Consider the following 14,314-nt stretch of genomic DNA (forward strand, 5'->3'; position numbering starts at 1 on the left):
GCAGGGAACCCTGCCCCCCTACCTCCTATATGCTGGAGACCTGAGATTGTGCCGTGTTTGACACCAGCAGTTGTGCGCTCTTTTCCCTACTTAAGGAGCCCTCCAGCCTCTTTTCCTTAGCTGGGGAGCAGGTGTAAGTGGATCTAGGTCACCTGGCCTAAGCCCCACCCACCTAGTGCTTCCTGCTTGCCACTCTTTTTCACCACTTAGAAAGCCCTGCCCAACTGGTGCCTACCTTCTTGTCGCTCTTTTCCGCACTCAAGAGCCCTCCAGCCTCTTTTCCTTTGCAGCTGGGGAGCAGGTGTAAGTGGATCCAGGTCACCTGGCCTAAGCCCCGCCCAGTTGGTGCCTTCCTGCTTGCTGCTCTTTTTCACCACTTAGCAAGCCCTGCCCACCTGGTGCCTCCCTGCTTGCCGCTCTTTTCCCTACTTAAGGAGACCTCCAGCCTCTTTTCCTTTGCAGCTGGGCAGCAGGTGTAAGTGGATCTAGGTCACCTGACCTAAGCCCCGCCCACCTTGTGCTGTCCTACTTGCCGCTCTTTTTCACCACTTAGCAAGCCCCGACCCACCTGGTGCCTTGCTGCTTGCCACTCTCTATCCTACTTAAGGAGCCCTCCAGCCTCTTTTCCTTTGCAGCTGGGGAGCAGGTGTAAGTGGATCTAGGTCACCTGGCCTAAGCACCACCCACCTTCTTATCCCTGCCTCTTCCTTCTGTTCTTAGCTCTTAGATCAAGGGCGTCTCTCGCCCGGGCGTCCTAAGTGAAGGGCAGTCAAAGAAAGGGGCAATTCCTGTTTGGACCTGTTCAGACCAGGGGGATCCAGGGTCCGACCCTCTGCTAAGACAGCAGGTAAGCATGTACCAACATGTGTCTACACCCTCTGTCCCCACAGGCAATCCCCACCCTCTCTGGTCCCCCTTGTTGTTCCCTTGTGCACACCCCTTCCTGCACACAGGAGTCTTTCCTGATACATTCTGGTTTCACCATCACCGTCTTGTGGCCAATGCTGGATTTTACTTTTATGGACTTCATTGATTCACAGTGCGTCACCCTTTCCCAACTCTCATGCTGGACTTCCTTTGCATCTTGCACTCATGGTGGCCCTGAATCATGCCCATCTTCATCTTGTATCCTGCCTTGCAACATTATGTGTTACTACTGACTTTTGCAATTGTATTTGCTCTCCCCTCTTGCTTCTCCACTCTTTTTGACTGCTTACTCTCTGTTCCCTCCTCCCCTCCCCTCTCCCTTTTCCTGTCTCCTCCCCTTACTTTCTTCTATCAGAATTATCCCTGGACCTAGTATGATAGCAACCTCGTCTGTCGCCCCCCCCCCCACCCTCTTACTGTCCCCCCCCTCCTTCCAGCACTATCTGAAACATTGTCAGGCCTAGTACGATAGTCGCTTGTTTTGTTGCTCTCCATCCCTTTCTTCACTCCCCCCCCCTCACCTTTTGTTTTTCTCCGGCTCTAAGAGAAATGTCATCAGGCCTAGTACCGTAGTCGCCTGTCTGTTTCCAATTCCTTCCCACTCTCCCCCTCCCTTCCTTATCTATGTCTTAGCTCTTGAAATGTCAGGCCAAGTATGATAGTTCATTTCACATCCTTACTATTCATGGCCTGTAAGAATGTCGTCGTATTTTCCCTTGTTCCCTCTCTTGCCTTGAAGCACTTTGAAACACATTGTGTATAGGCGCTATATATATAAACTATCATATCATATTGTATCGATACCGCAACATGTGTTCGAAAGAAGATACCCATTGAGACAACCGTACTGAATGTATCCCCGAAGTGATGACAACATAAGGAGGAACTACCTGAAGGAATATGAAAAAGAGCAAAGAAAGAAGCTAGCAACGTCACAAGAGACCTATACAACGTCCCAAGATACTGGCTGAAGAGAATGTATGGATCCGACAAAAACGAATGACAATGTAAAGAATCAAGTGAACCTTTAAACACAAAGAAGAAGATTACACATGCACAAAGTGCTGCAGAGAATCAACCATTCAACAAGTGTACAGACGCTCAAACAGAAGTAGACTAAGTCATCAGAGAGGCTGGCTATACGTAGTGAATAGAATGCATGCCAAACCTGGAAAAATATGGTAGAGGTGCTTTAGAATCTGCTGGGTGGTGTTGTTCCGCATAGGGAATGCCTCGGGGTATCTGGTTGCGTAGTCGACAATCACAAGGACATATTTTTTACCCAATCTAGATGTTTATAAAAGTCCAATGGTGTCCAACTCAATTCTTGAGAAAGGGACTTCTATTATTGGTAAAGGATTCAGAGGGGCAGGCAATGGGATGTGAGTACTGGTTTTCTGACACATTTCACATGTCTAAATAAGGTTTTTATATCAGCATGAATACCTGGACAGTAAAACTTGCCACTGATGTGTGCCCGGGTTTTGGATTGTCCTAAGTGTCCCCATGTCAAATGGCAATGCGCAATCTCTAGTACCATCTTCTGGTGGGTTTGGGGGATTGCTAACTGAGTTTTACTTAAGCGTTCTGTGGATGTTTCTTTTCTGTATAGCAACCCGTGTTTTAAGAAAAAATGGGTTCCCCTTCTCTACACCCGCTCCTTCATGAATTGCTTGTAAGAACACCTCAGCAAGGGCTGGGTCATTTCGCTGGGCAGAGGCCAGTCCAGGATAGATGGTAAGCTCTTCTTCCTTTTTTCCTTCAGTGGTGGATGGTTCATCAGCTTCCGCACAGCCTAAGGTACCTCCATCTCTGTTTCATCTGGTTCACTCTCTTTAAAACAAGGAAATAGAGCCTTTTCAAGAATCCCTTGTGCAATTTTGTCCCCACGATGTACTTCAAATGGGATTTCATCATGGTTCTGTAAGAGAACCTTTATGTCTCCCCGGAAGTCGGGATCGATGACGCCTGCTAGAACTTCTAGACCGAACTTCCAAGTTAGGCCAGATTTTGGGGCCAATCTTATATAACAAAAGGGGGTATCGAAGCTAAGTCTGTGGGAATCATTCCTCTTTTTCCAGGAGGGATAGTAACCTCCCTGCTGCTACAGCTATCAAAGCCTATTGATTCTTTCATGGCAATAGAGGGGTCTGAGGCTCTATGACTAAGCCTCTGGAATTGTAGGGTTCCCCAATTTGTTTCATTTGAGTCACATCCCACTCTTGACACCACATTTAAGGAAGACATGGTATCAACAGTAAGACAGACACAAGTGACCACAGTTCAAGGGTCTTTATTGAACATCAAAAAGGGTATGATAAATGCCTATCTAATCCTAAATCTACAGATGGGAGCAAGCTAAGACCATCAAATAATAATAACGCAGTCCTAGTGGTGTCTTGTCAAAATAAAAGGGCCTACACTAAAAAACCTATTGCCAGTCCTTACCTCTAAATACAAATAGTGTAGGGAACAATGTTATTAAAAGAAAAAAGTGTTCAAAATGATATGTCAGGATGTTCAGGCCGTTGGCCCCCCTTCCCCACGTTTTCAGGACGGGACAAGGCGGTTCACTCGAACATAGCACACTCTCTGGCTTCTTCGGCATTAGGACACAGTTCAATTTACCAGCATCAGGGCCTCCTGTGCCCAAGTCTCTTTACTTATCAGTCTCTTGATTTAGAGTGCCTGATGTACAAAACAAACCAAAAGTTATTTTCCTCTCACAAGTACTCAATTCTGGCGATTCACTCTTCACCCTGGATCCCACTCAGCTGTGCTCAGATCCCTTTTCTTACAATGTACGTTACTTTGGATCCCGCTCTTCTGAGCTCAGATCCCTCGTTACAATGTTCAGAATAGTCTTTCTCTGGTGACTCATGGTTCAGCCCGGATCCCCCTCGGCCAGGCTCAGAACCTTCCTCTTACACAATTAGTCTTCCTCAGCCGGTTTTAGACCAATTTCAGTTTGCATTAACTATCAAAGACATTTTCGAATGTGCACAGGGTTTAGGTTGACCCTTTGAAGGACCACTTTGATCTCACAATATCTTTTCACAACTGCCAACCAGTTGGATACCTAACAGCGACCTTTGAACGAGCACCCACGATGAGCCGGACCACTCTGTTTGCAGTACCTTTCTTGAAGTCAAAAATTCAGTCACTACTCTGGTTTTCAATTATATTTGCATCGCTTGTCACATACACTTCACATACAGTTTTCTTCGGATTTCTTCATACAACGTTGCTGCTTACAACCTTGGTTCTAACACATACTGGTCCGGTATCAGTCTCCCCGACACACCGGCTGTTCTGACTTTAATGGCGCTGCTTTGTTGTAGGAGCAAGAACAGTACCACTGTGGCAGACGCTCCTCCCCTCCTTGGTTATCGATGCAGGAGAGCCCTGGGTACCTACAACACACAACACAGGTTTTTTCAGCTTTAATTCCGGGTCTTATGTCTTATTTTCCAAGGCTCACAAAAGTAACAGTCTGAAAAGGTCAAGGACGCTTCCCTCCTTGCAACCCTCTCTGGTCTTGCTGCCTTTCTCCTTGTATTAAACTGTCATCTTGGAACTGCTGCTTCCTCGTGTGCTTTGCCTTGCTCAGAGTGTGCTTTCATGCTCCACCTTTTATTCATGTGGGGCAGTGTGATGGAAGTCAGGTGTGTGTAATGATCAGTAATTGCCTGACCTATTGGGACATGTCAGGTGTACGGCTCTGGTGTTAGTCCATTTTCGCTCACCTTGAGCTGTCCATGAGAACGTTTTTGTGTCGGGAAATGGAGGGTGTTGAGTTTAAGTATCCCACCTGGTAGGATGGGGGAATGGTGTTAAAGGGAAGAGGATACCGTGTCTAACCATCCAGCATCACACTCCTACTCCCCAAAGACCCCTCATCCAGGTGATCCTCCCGCACTGGTCCACCCCCAGGAACTGGATCCAAAAGCAAAGGCTGTGGATGACAGATCCCCGGCCACTAGCGGGTGAAAAACTGTCAGGTTTTTCACAGCCCCTCCCAAGACCCCTGGCATTCCAAAGTACCAGCCAGCCCCCAGACCACTGACCATAAAACTATTGGCCCCTCAATCGATCAATACAGGGATTAGTTGCCTTCACCAAAGAGCATGTGATTTGTGCTGCGAGGTGCCGGGAGGGATGAAACAAAATCACTAAAAACAAGGGTGGGAAGCTTTGGGAGTCCGCCAACGTGTCTGGAATTGAGCTGTAGTTAGTTAGAAGTGATGGCTTCAAGGTTTCTTCTTAGCCCATGTCTGCAGTACCAGGTGCACATTTGGTTAGAGATCATTTGCAAATTATAATATATGTTTTTGAAAGGTTTGTGGATCAAGCAGTTTTCTTTATGTGAGGTAGTGTGCATGGCATGCAATAGTATGCATTCTGCACCTGTTATCTAAGGAGCCTAGTTGGTAACTGAGGAGCCTAGCTGGTAGCCACTGAGTAACATGTAATCCATAGTGGCACCCACCAGGTGGAAGATAGGGAGTTGCGCTGGTTGTATGGGCAGATAATGATGTAGGAAGTAGGACAGAATCAGGAGTTGAGAGTTCAAAGGTAAGATTTGGAAAGGGGACTAGATGTGGGTATAGGATTATGGCAGAAGGGAGGGATAAAGAGTGCAGTAAGCCAGCATGCTCAGGCATGCATTTGCTAACACTGTGAGGTACTCTATTAGTGACAGACAGAAGAGGCCTTCATTATATTGTGACTTTTTACATAGCGTTTCATGCCAGAATTTGTTCAACTGCTGGCTCTGCAATGATAGGTGTTATTGCCCAGTTACATTGTACTCTATTTCTTGAGCAAGCAACTAAGAAGGGCCAAATTTACCCTGCTGGGAATCATATCCGTACCTTCTGGGCTGACTCAAATGTTGGAGAAGAGTGCGTCCATTTCGGAGCTATTTTACGGCAGAGCAAAGAGGCAGCGGAGAAGGAGTGTGTGCATGTGAGAGAAGAGACAGGTCAAGCAAGAGACATGCCTGGCAGACAATGATGCAGGTGTTTGGGACCTGTACAGTTACTACGCAACCAAACTTTTATGATAAAGACCAGCGCCCCTATAGAGCCCCTCACTTTACACCCATCCTGCCCCCCACCCCCACCCAATCCTGCCTGCCATTATGTCGCGAGTCTGTCCGGGCTTCTTTGCATGCTTCTCGGCAGTCAAGCGAGAAACAGCCTAGGCAGTAAGCCAGGGGTTGCACCCCACAAAGGGCGCCCTGCTGCGTACGCTGTCGTAGCTGCTTCGCCCAGCAGGCCACTCTTGGGACCTATATACCCCATTCCCCTCCAACAATAGGATCCTGCTGGGGATCAGGGGGGGCCCTCCTCAGAGTAGCTGGCACCAGGGCCAGGAAGCAGGAAGATGGAAGGGAACAACAAGGTGCTAAAAGGGGCATGTGGGGGGGCCAGCTGGACCATCCCCTATTGTTGGGCTTATAAGCACGGTAAAGTGGGGAAAGCAGCCTCATTTTCCTGCTACTCGGAAGGAAGAATTAACTGCCAGCCCACCCGAACTATAAAAACACATATTGTTATAATTGTTGAATGTATTAATCTGTGTTTGAATTTTACAGCAGGATTGTCGCAGTTGAGGTACATGGTGCTCCAGGCTGGTAGGCCCGCTGGAATTCACAAGGGACTGGCAGTGTCGGAGTTTGTCGGCAGCGGAGTACTTAACTCAGCAAGCCACAGGGAACGTGGGAGTGTATGTGTGGGTGGTGGGAAGGAATGGGAGGTGGATAGGTGCAAGGATCAAGGCTGATGGTGGGCTAGGCAAATGGCGGTAGGGGCTGGCAGGCACAAGGTAACAGGGTGCAGGGGAATACAGTTAGTCAGGAAAGGGGGAAGGGGACAAATGTATGGAAATCGGCGCAGCTACTTGGGGAGTTGGTAGAAGGCTAGTGGTTAGGTACCAGGGGGGAGCAAAGTGGGGAGGAACAACCCCCAGGGGAACGAGGAGCAGACAACAGGGGTAAGGGGGTAAGGAAAGGGGGCAAGTGCAACGGGGAATGAAGGAGAACAGAAACCTAATGGGGGAACAACAATGGGTGAGTTACACAAGCAACGGGGAGAGAGTAGTAGGCCTGGGGACCGGGTAGAAGGGGCAGAGGTCAGGTACCTAAGGAGGAAGAGGTGAGGAGGCGAGAGAGCAGCAGGACCCCGGGGGCGAGGAATAAGATAGGGACCTGGAAGCTGGGGGCCGGGGCTAGGAAGGGGTTGGGTGAAGGGAAAGTTTAGAGCACATATACCTGGCCAACGGGGAACAAGGGCGGGGGCAGGTGACAGGGGGTGAAAAGGTTTAATGGTCCTGTACCTGGAAAAGTAGTAAAAGTGGAACCGTCTGCAAAATAAATCCGGTACCGAAATGGGGAGTGTTCAAAGCACAAGTTAACAAGTTAATAAAGTGAAAAAGTGGACGGTGTCAGCTCCGCACAACAGAGGCTGCCAGCCATCAATTTTGAGTTAATACTAAGTTAAAGTGGAAAGGTAACGGTGTCAGTTCCGCTGAACGGATGCTGCTCGCCACCAAGTGGGGAGTGTAAGGGTGTGCAGCTCAGAGCAGTATGACCTGATGCTGTATTACCAAGTAACAAGTAACAGAGCACCTGTAAGCTACCTCCTGATTAATAAAGCAACTGCGGCCTGTACATCCACAACCCGAGTCAGTGTCTTAATTCAGAGGGGATGTTGGTGGAAATGTGTGGAGGGTCGCGGAGTAAACAAAGTCGAATTGTAAACCAGGTAAACCAAATGCAGGGCCCCGGGGAAGGCCGGTTTTGGGTGCTGCGGCTACGCGCTGTCAAGGGTCGGCGACCTGACCATGGAAGCAACCCTCACCATACAGCCCCCCGGGACACTTTATAGTAAGCCCTTCTCCACATGATCTGCAGGCGCTGGGGTCTCCTTTTGTTTGATGTCGGCCCGCCTGCTATTGACCTAGTCCGGGCTGTGTGTTTTACTGGTGCTGAACCCTTCCTCAAGCGCTGAAGAAGGCAGAGCAGTTCTCTCTGTCTGGACTGCCTTCATGTATTCTCACGAGCGAAAGACATTTTGGGGATTCAATCAACCAAACCTCAGAGGTATGGCAGGCATTGCTTCCTTACACTTGTTTCGACAGTCTCACTCTCTTGAGTTGTCCTGATTGCTGACATGAAGCTTTTAAAAGAGTTTTTCAGTTTGAACCATTAATGCAGTTTGTACCTGCAGTGGGCCATTCAGTGTGCCGAGGCAGATTGTCATTGGTATTAAGCAATCATTGTCTAATTGTAGAGGTTTCCTTCCATCCCATAATCCCAGATTTACACAGCAGTCTCCACGTGTGTGTTCCTCAGTATACTTAGACATGCACACATGCACACTGCGGAAGAACACAGAGCAGAGTCTATCAAATAAATAAATGAACTACTGGTGACGACAGGGGTCCTCAAGGAGGCACCCACATAACGTGGCCATGTCCCCGCTCCCCACCCCTGTGAGATCGGGCTACCAGCCAGGGAAAAGAAAGGGGCGGGATGCTTGTGAAAAATGGGCAGCAAGACCATGAAAAATGAACAAAAGGTATGGGGGAGGGAGGGCACGGGAACGTATAAGGCGCCGTACCCAGCAAGCTTTACCATCTTTATGCTGCGACAGCGCCAGAGGAAAGGAGTGCCTGCATTTTTTTATGGTTACAGTGCATGAGGATTTCCGCAGGAAGTTTTGTAAAATGTGGTGAGCTGAGCGGAGCAGCCAGGAAGCAGGTTGCTGCACCTACTTTGGTCAGAACAGTGCGCGTGCTGTTGCTGGCTGTGACGAGCATCGGAGAAGCACAGCGAAGCAGATCGGGCAATGCATGTGGCGGGGAGGCCGCTCCCAGGAGGAAAGCCACCCCGCAAAGAGTCCTTGGGTGAGAAAAGGCAGGCGGTCGCAAATCGGGCAGTGTGTGTGTGCCGGTGAGGCTGCTGCCATGAGGGGCGCCATCCCACAAACACTTGTTGGGTGAGTGAGGGGCAAGCGGGAGCGGATCAGGCAGTGCGTGTGCCAGGGAGGCCGCTGCTAGGAGAAACACAGGCCAGCAATCACTGGCAGAAAGTGGGGTTCCGACTGTTGAGAGCCCACCTCCGGTCACTGGGGCGGGCCACAGATGGTGTCTGGTCACCCGACCCAGGACCCGCGTGCTGTGGGCACGCAGCGTGTGAGGTGCCGGGATCACCCTGCACTGGCCGGATCACCGGCTCTGGTGATTCTAGCTGGGGGCACCCAGCTCAGATCCGGCGTGGCGTGGGGGCACCCAAGCCAAGGCGGGCCGCCTAGGCCACGAACACGTGGCGAGGCCCATTAACAATAATGGGAGACAGACACGAGTTGCCGCTTCCTGGGGCTCTGCTGCACTGCTGTATGCGGGCCAGCCAACCCCCTTTTATTACAGAGGCGTCATGACGAGGTCATGACGCTCTCTGACACAAAGAACTAGACCAACACACAACATCCCTCCTTTATTATAAACAAACAAAATTCATCCCACTGCAAACAGAACCTCATACTGGGTTACACTTGGTGCATTCTAGTCCGTGCACCCACTGTGCCCCTACATCATCACAGCAAACATTGGGTGCATTCCAGTCTGAGCACCACCTAATAGCTACTGAAAGCGTAAACGTTTAACACTGCAAACAAATGGGTGTGTTCCAGTCCGCACCCCACGGTGCCCGACGACAGGCACTTTGAACTCAGAAGATCCCAGGATCAAACTGGCCACTGGCGCTGCCGCAGGACAAAAAGAATACATTTTCTTCATATTCCTCCTCTCCCATATCATACTGTATTTCTCCGGGACCGTCCGCCACCTGGACCGCCTCCACTCTTGGGGTCTTTCTCCCCTTCGACTCGTTCCCCCCTGATGTCCCCGCCATGCTGGCTGGAGTTGGGGCGAGGCACACCCGTGCGAAGTGATCTCCTTTCCCTCACCTTCCACAGATGTGTCCTTTCGCCGGGCAGTCCTGCGGGTGTGGAAGATCCCACCCGCACTGATGGCATATTGTGGCATTGGGGTCTCTCCTTGGCCAATCTCCCCCCCTCATCGGTTTTCCTCCTTGCCACTTGCCGACAGCTGCCTCCTCCTCGAGCTTTACTCGCTGCATGGGAGCCTCCAGCTTGAGGTGGTGTCTGGAGGAGTCCATCACCAAGGCCCGCACCTCTGGCAGTTCGTGGGCCCGGCCGAGGTTTAGTATTCGATCAAGGATAAGCGTCGGGTCCCTCAGGACTTGTTTGCGTAGCTTCGAGGAGCTGCAGCCATAGATGATCTGCGCTCTGATCTCATCCCCCCCGAAGTTTCCCAGGTCGCAGGACAGTGAAATGCCACGCAGCTTCCCATGGAATGCATTGAGGCTCTCCCCTTCCTCCTGCCTTGCACACCTCATACTGAACTGTTCATAGTCCCTGTTGACCATGGGTCGGAAGTATTTGCTCAGGGCTGTGATGGCTGCACCGTATGACTCATTTCCTGGCCTTAATGTCTTGAATAGCCTCTGAACGGCCAGTCCGGCGGAGTACAGGAGTGTCGGGCGTTTTGCTGCATCTTTGATCTCCATCGCCTCAAAGTACAGCTCTAGGTTTTCCACCCAAGCTGTCCACCGGGGTCCCAAACTGGCGAGCAAGCCCATCTCATTGAAGTGGGGCAGTGGCGCAAGCTGTCCCCGACATATGCCCACATTGTCTTCCTCCGTCATGGTGACTACTGGTCGCACACCCTCTGTGGCTACAGGAGGTAGGTCTTGGGATGCCTATTCATTTATGACCGTCTTGGAGGGCGCACAAGCGCTCCGTGGGGAGCCGCTACCCTTGTGATGTTGTCCTTTGTTGTTGGTGCGGGTGGTGCACTAGAGGAGTTTTGATATGGATCGCACCCTCCATCCCCATCATCCTGACTCACACCAAAACGGACAACAAAGGTAGAATGGCCCTGATACATGGCACCATTGAAGGTAGAGACATCTGCCTGATTAGAAACTACACCCCTAACCACGACGCCACTGTCTTCTTCCGCTCGCTATACACCCGCCTGAGCCCAAGCAGGGAGAGCATAATAATATGGGGTGGGAACCACAATTGCACCCTAGATCCTTGCTTGGACAGATCAGACAACAAGCATGTATACCCTTCTCCCCCTGCCAAAATACTAAACACCCTCACACACCAATTTGCCCTGAAGGACCTATGGAGAGTACAGCACCCCGAAACCAGAGCCTATTTCTTTTACTCGCCACCAAACAAAGTCTACACCAGAATTGATTGTCTATTCGTGAGTGAGGAACATTCAGCCCTGTTCTATGACACACAATACCTGGCCAGAGTGCTGTCAGACCACTCTCCCCTGATAACCACGTGGACACTAGCAGCCCCCAGGCCCCCAGTCCCGACATGGAAACTCAGAAGCGAGGCATTGTTGGACAAAACCCTCAATGAGCAAATCAGACAAAGTACATCTGATTACTGGCAGACCAACATAGACAGTGTCCAACACATACGCACAACATGGGAGGCGTACAAGGTAGTAATAAGGGGCGAATCGATAGCCGCCGCCGGAGGAGCCCAGAGATATACCACAGCCCTGCTTGCACGCACCGAAACAGAGCTGAAGGTCCTAGAATCAACGCCATTCCCCGACCCGACCCATATGTGGAAAATAATAGAACTGAAACAATCTTGCCTATCACACTGGGAGACACTGGGGAAACTGAGTTACGCGAAATACACTGAAAGAAATCTCACCCTGGCAGATAAACCCGGGAAATTGCTCGCGTGGCTTTATAAGCGCGAAACCCCCAGAACACCCATTTGCCAAATTCAGAGCAGAATAGGCCCTATCACCCACACTCAAGAGGGGATAAACCTAGCGTTCAAAGAGCATTACCAAGCACTATACTTGGATCCCTCTCCTCCCTCGGACACTGACATCGAAGATGTCCCTGACATCATCGAGCTGCCACACCTAGATGAACATATGGCGGAAACCCTGGACGGTCCCATCACCCCAGACGAGGTCACGGGCACTATAAGAACACTACCTTTGGGGAAATCGCCAGGCTCCGACAGGCTCCCTGGCGAATTTTATAAGACCTACGAGGACATACTAGCCCCATTATTATCCCAGGTGTACAATGAGGCGTACGAGGCAGGCTGTCTCCCCAATACCATGCGCGAAGCCACTATCATCCCCCTGCTTAAACCCAACAAAGACAGCTCAGACTGTGGCTCGTATAGGCCCCTGTCCATGCTAAACGTGGACTATAAGATACTTACAGCGCTACTGGCAAGGAGACTGCAGGCCGCCATCCCGCTCTTAATCCACCAAGACCAAACAGGGTATGTGCAGGGCCGCTCCATCACGGAAAACCTGCGCAAGCTGCACCATGTCATATACTGCACAGACGATGAGCCCACAAGGAGTGCGGTGGCGTCCCTGGACGCCTGCAAAGCCTTCGACTAAGTCCGGTGGAAGTGGCTCCACGCCACACTGGCCAAGATGGGAATTGGGCCTGCCTTCTCAAAGTGGGTCAAAATCACCTACACGAACCCCACGGCCAGAGTGCGAACCAATAACACGTTTTCCGACAAATGGAACCTTTCCTGAGGGACCCGACAGGGTTGCCCCCTTTCCCCATTACTTTACATACTGGCCATCAAACCAGTGGCGGCTTACCTCAGGCAAAAATATGGTGACGGGGCATAGCAATAAACAGGGTGACCCACCTTGTCTCTATGTACGCGGACGACATGCTTCTTTACCTGAAGGACCCTGAACATACACTTCCCTACATATTGGAAATACTGGAGGGGTTTTACAGATGCACTGGAATCCAAATCAACCACGACAAGTCCTGCCTGTACCCCCTAGCTGCCCTAAGTACGACTAAGAAGGAACACCTCCCTGCACTGGCTCTTAATTGGGAACCCACCTCATTCAAATACCTGGGCATAAAGATTCACCGAGAGCCCAGAATTGAACATGTGCTGAACACCGTGAAGGCGAAAGAAGGCTTGATTAAATCAATGGACTTTTGGAGCAAGCTGCCCCTTTCGGTAGCTGGCAGAGCAGGGCTCCTCAAAATGGTAGCATTACCAAGACTCCTATACTTCTTCACCAACGTCCCGTACAAAATTCCTCAGCGATTCTTCATTAAACTAAACAAACTCTGTAGAAAATTCCTATGGCACGAAGGAAGGCACAGAGTCGCCTTAGAGGTAATGCAAAGACCATATGAGGGAGGAGGCCTCAAAATCCCCAATTTCGAACTTTACTACTTAGCAGGCCAACTGAAGCACGTAATCCAATGAATGGCTGACGACGCCACCTCAGACACACGCCTATTACGGTGTCCGGTCAATTGGTCGACAACAAACTGGTCGACTGCAATTTGGTCGACACCATTTGGTCGAATGCCAAATGGTCGAATTTTTTTTTTTTTTATATATGTGTTTTGTGGGTTTTCGTGTGGGGTAAAAAAAAAAAAAAATTCGACCATTTGGCATTCGACCAAATGGTGTCGACCAATTGTCCTGTCGACCAAATGTTTTCGACCAATTGACTGGTAACGGCCTATTACGACCCACAGCCCCCCCAGAAGCTGCTCAGAGACTTACTCTGGATCGAACTGGGCGCAAAGCAACAAAACCCATACTTGGTCAACCTAGGCACCCGGATCTTGAAAAGAGCCTGTAAAACCGCCAAATTGGTCGACCCTTTTTCCCCACAGATCCCGGTAGCCGCTATTATGTCAACCAGACCGGAGGGCCAGAATGTAATCAGGAGCCTATACGAACCCCTCGGTATCGCCACCCTGGGGGATCTTGTAGATGACCAGGGCATCCTCGTGTTCACTGAACTGCAAGAATCCACAGGGATACCGCCAGGTCAATTCCTCCTACACTGGGCCATAGTGAACAGACTTATGAAACGATGGCCCGAGACGGAAAACCTCAGCACCGGGCACGAGGTCATTGAGAACCTGCTGAGCGCGGCAGAGGGTGGACATGAAACCTCGAGGCTTTACAAGACCCTGCTCAGCTGCACCTCCCAACACAACCTTAGAAGCAAGGCAAAATGCGAACTGGAACTGGGCACGCTGTTTGAGGACAAGGAGTGGGCAGCCATAACACATTACCACAAAAGGTATTTAGGAACACCCGTTTCCACCTCATACAATTTTACATCATTCATAGAGTATACTTACCCCAGACACCAATTCCAGATTCAGCAGCTCGAGCGCAGTGACCTGCCCCAAATGTCACGAATCCTCCGCAGGAATGTCCGACATGTTCTGGGGATGCCCGGCTATACACGCTTTCTGGACCTTACTCAAAGCAAAAGCCGCTGAAGCAGA

The sequence above is a fragment of the Ambystoma mexicanum genome, chromosome 3p (genome assembly GCF_040938575.1).
Source record: "Ambystoma mexicanum isolate Mex_15411 chromosome 3p, UKY_AmexF1_1, whole genome shotgun sequence".
Taxonomy (NCBI): Eukaryota; Metazoa; Chordata; class Amphibia; order Caudata; family Ambystomatidae; genus Ambystoma; species Ambystoma mexicanum.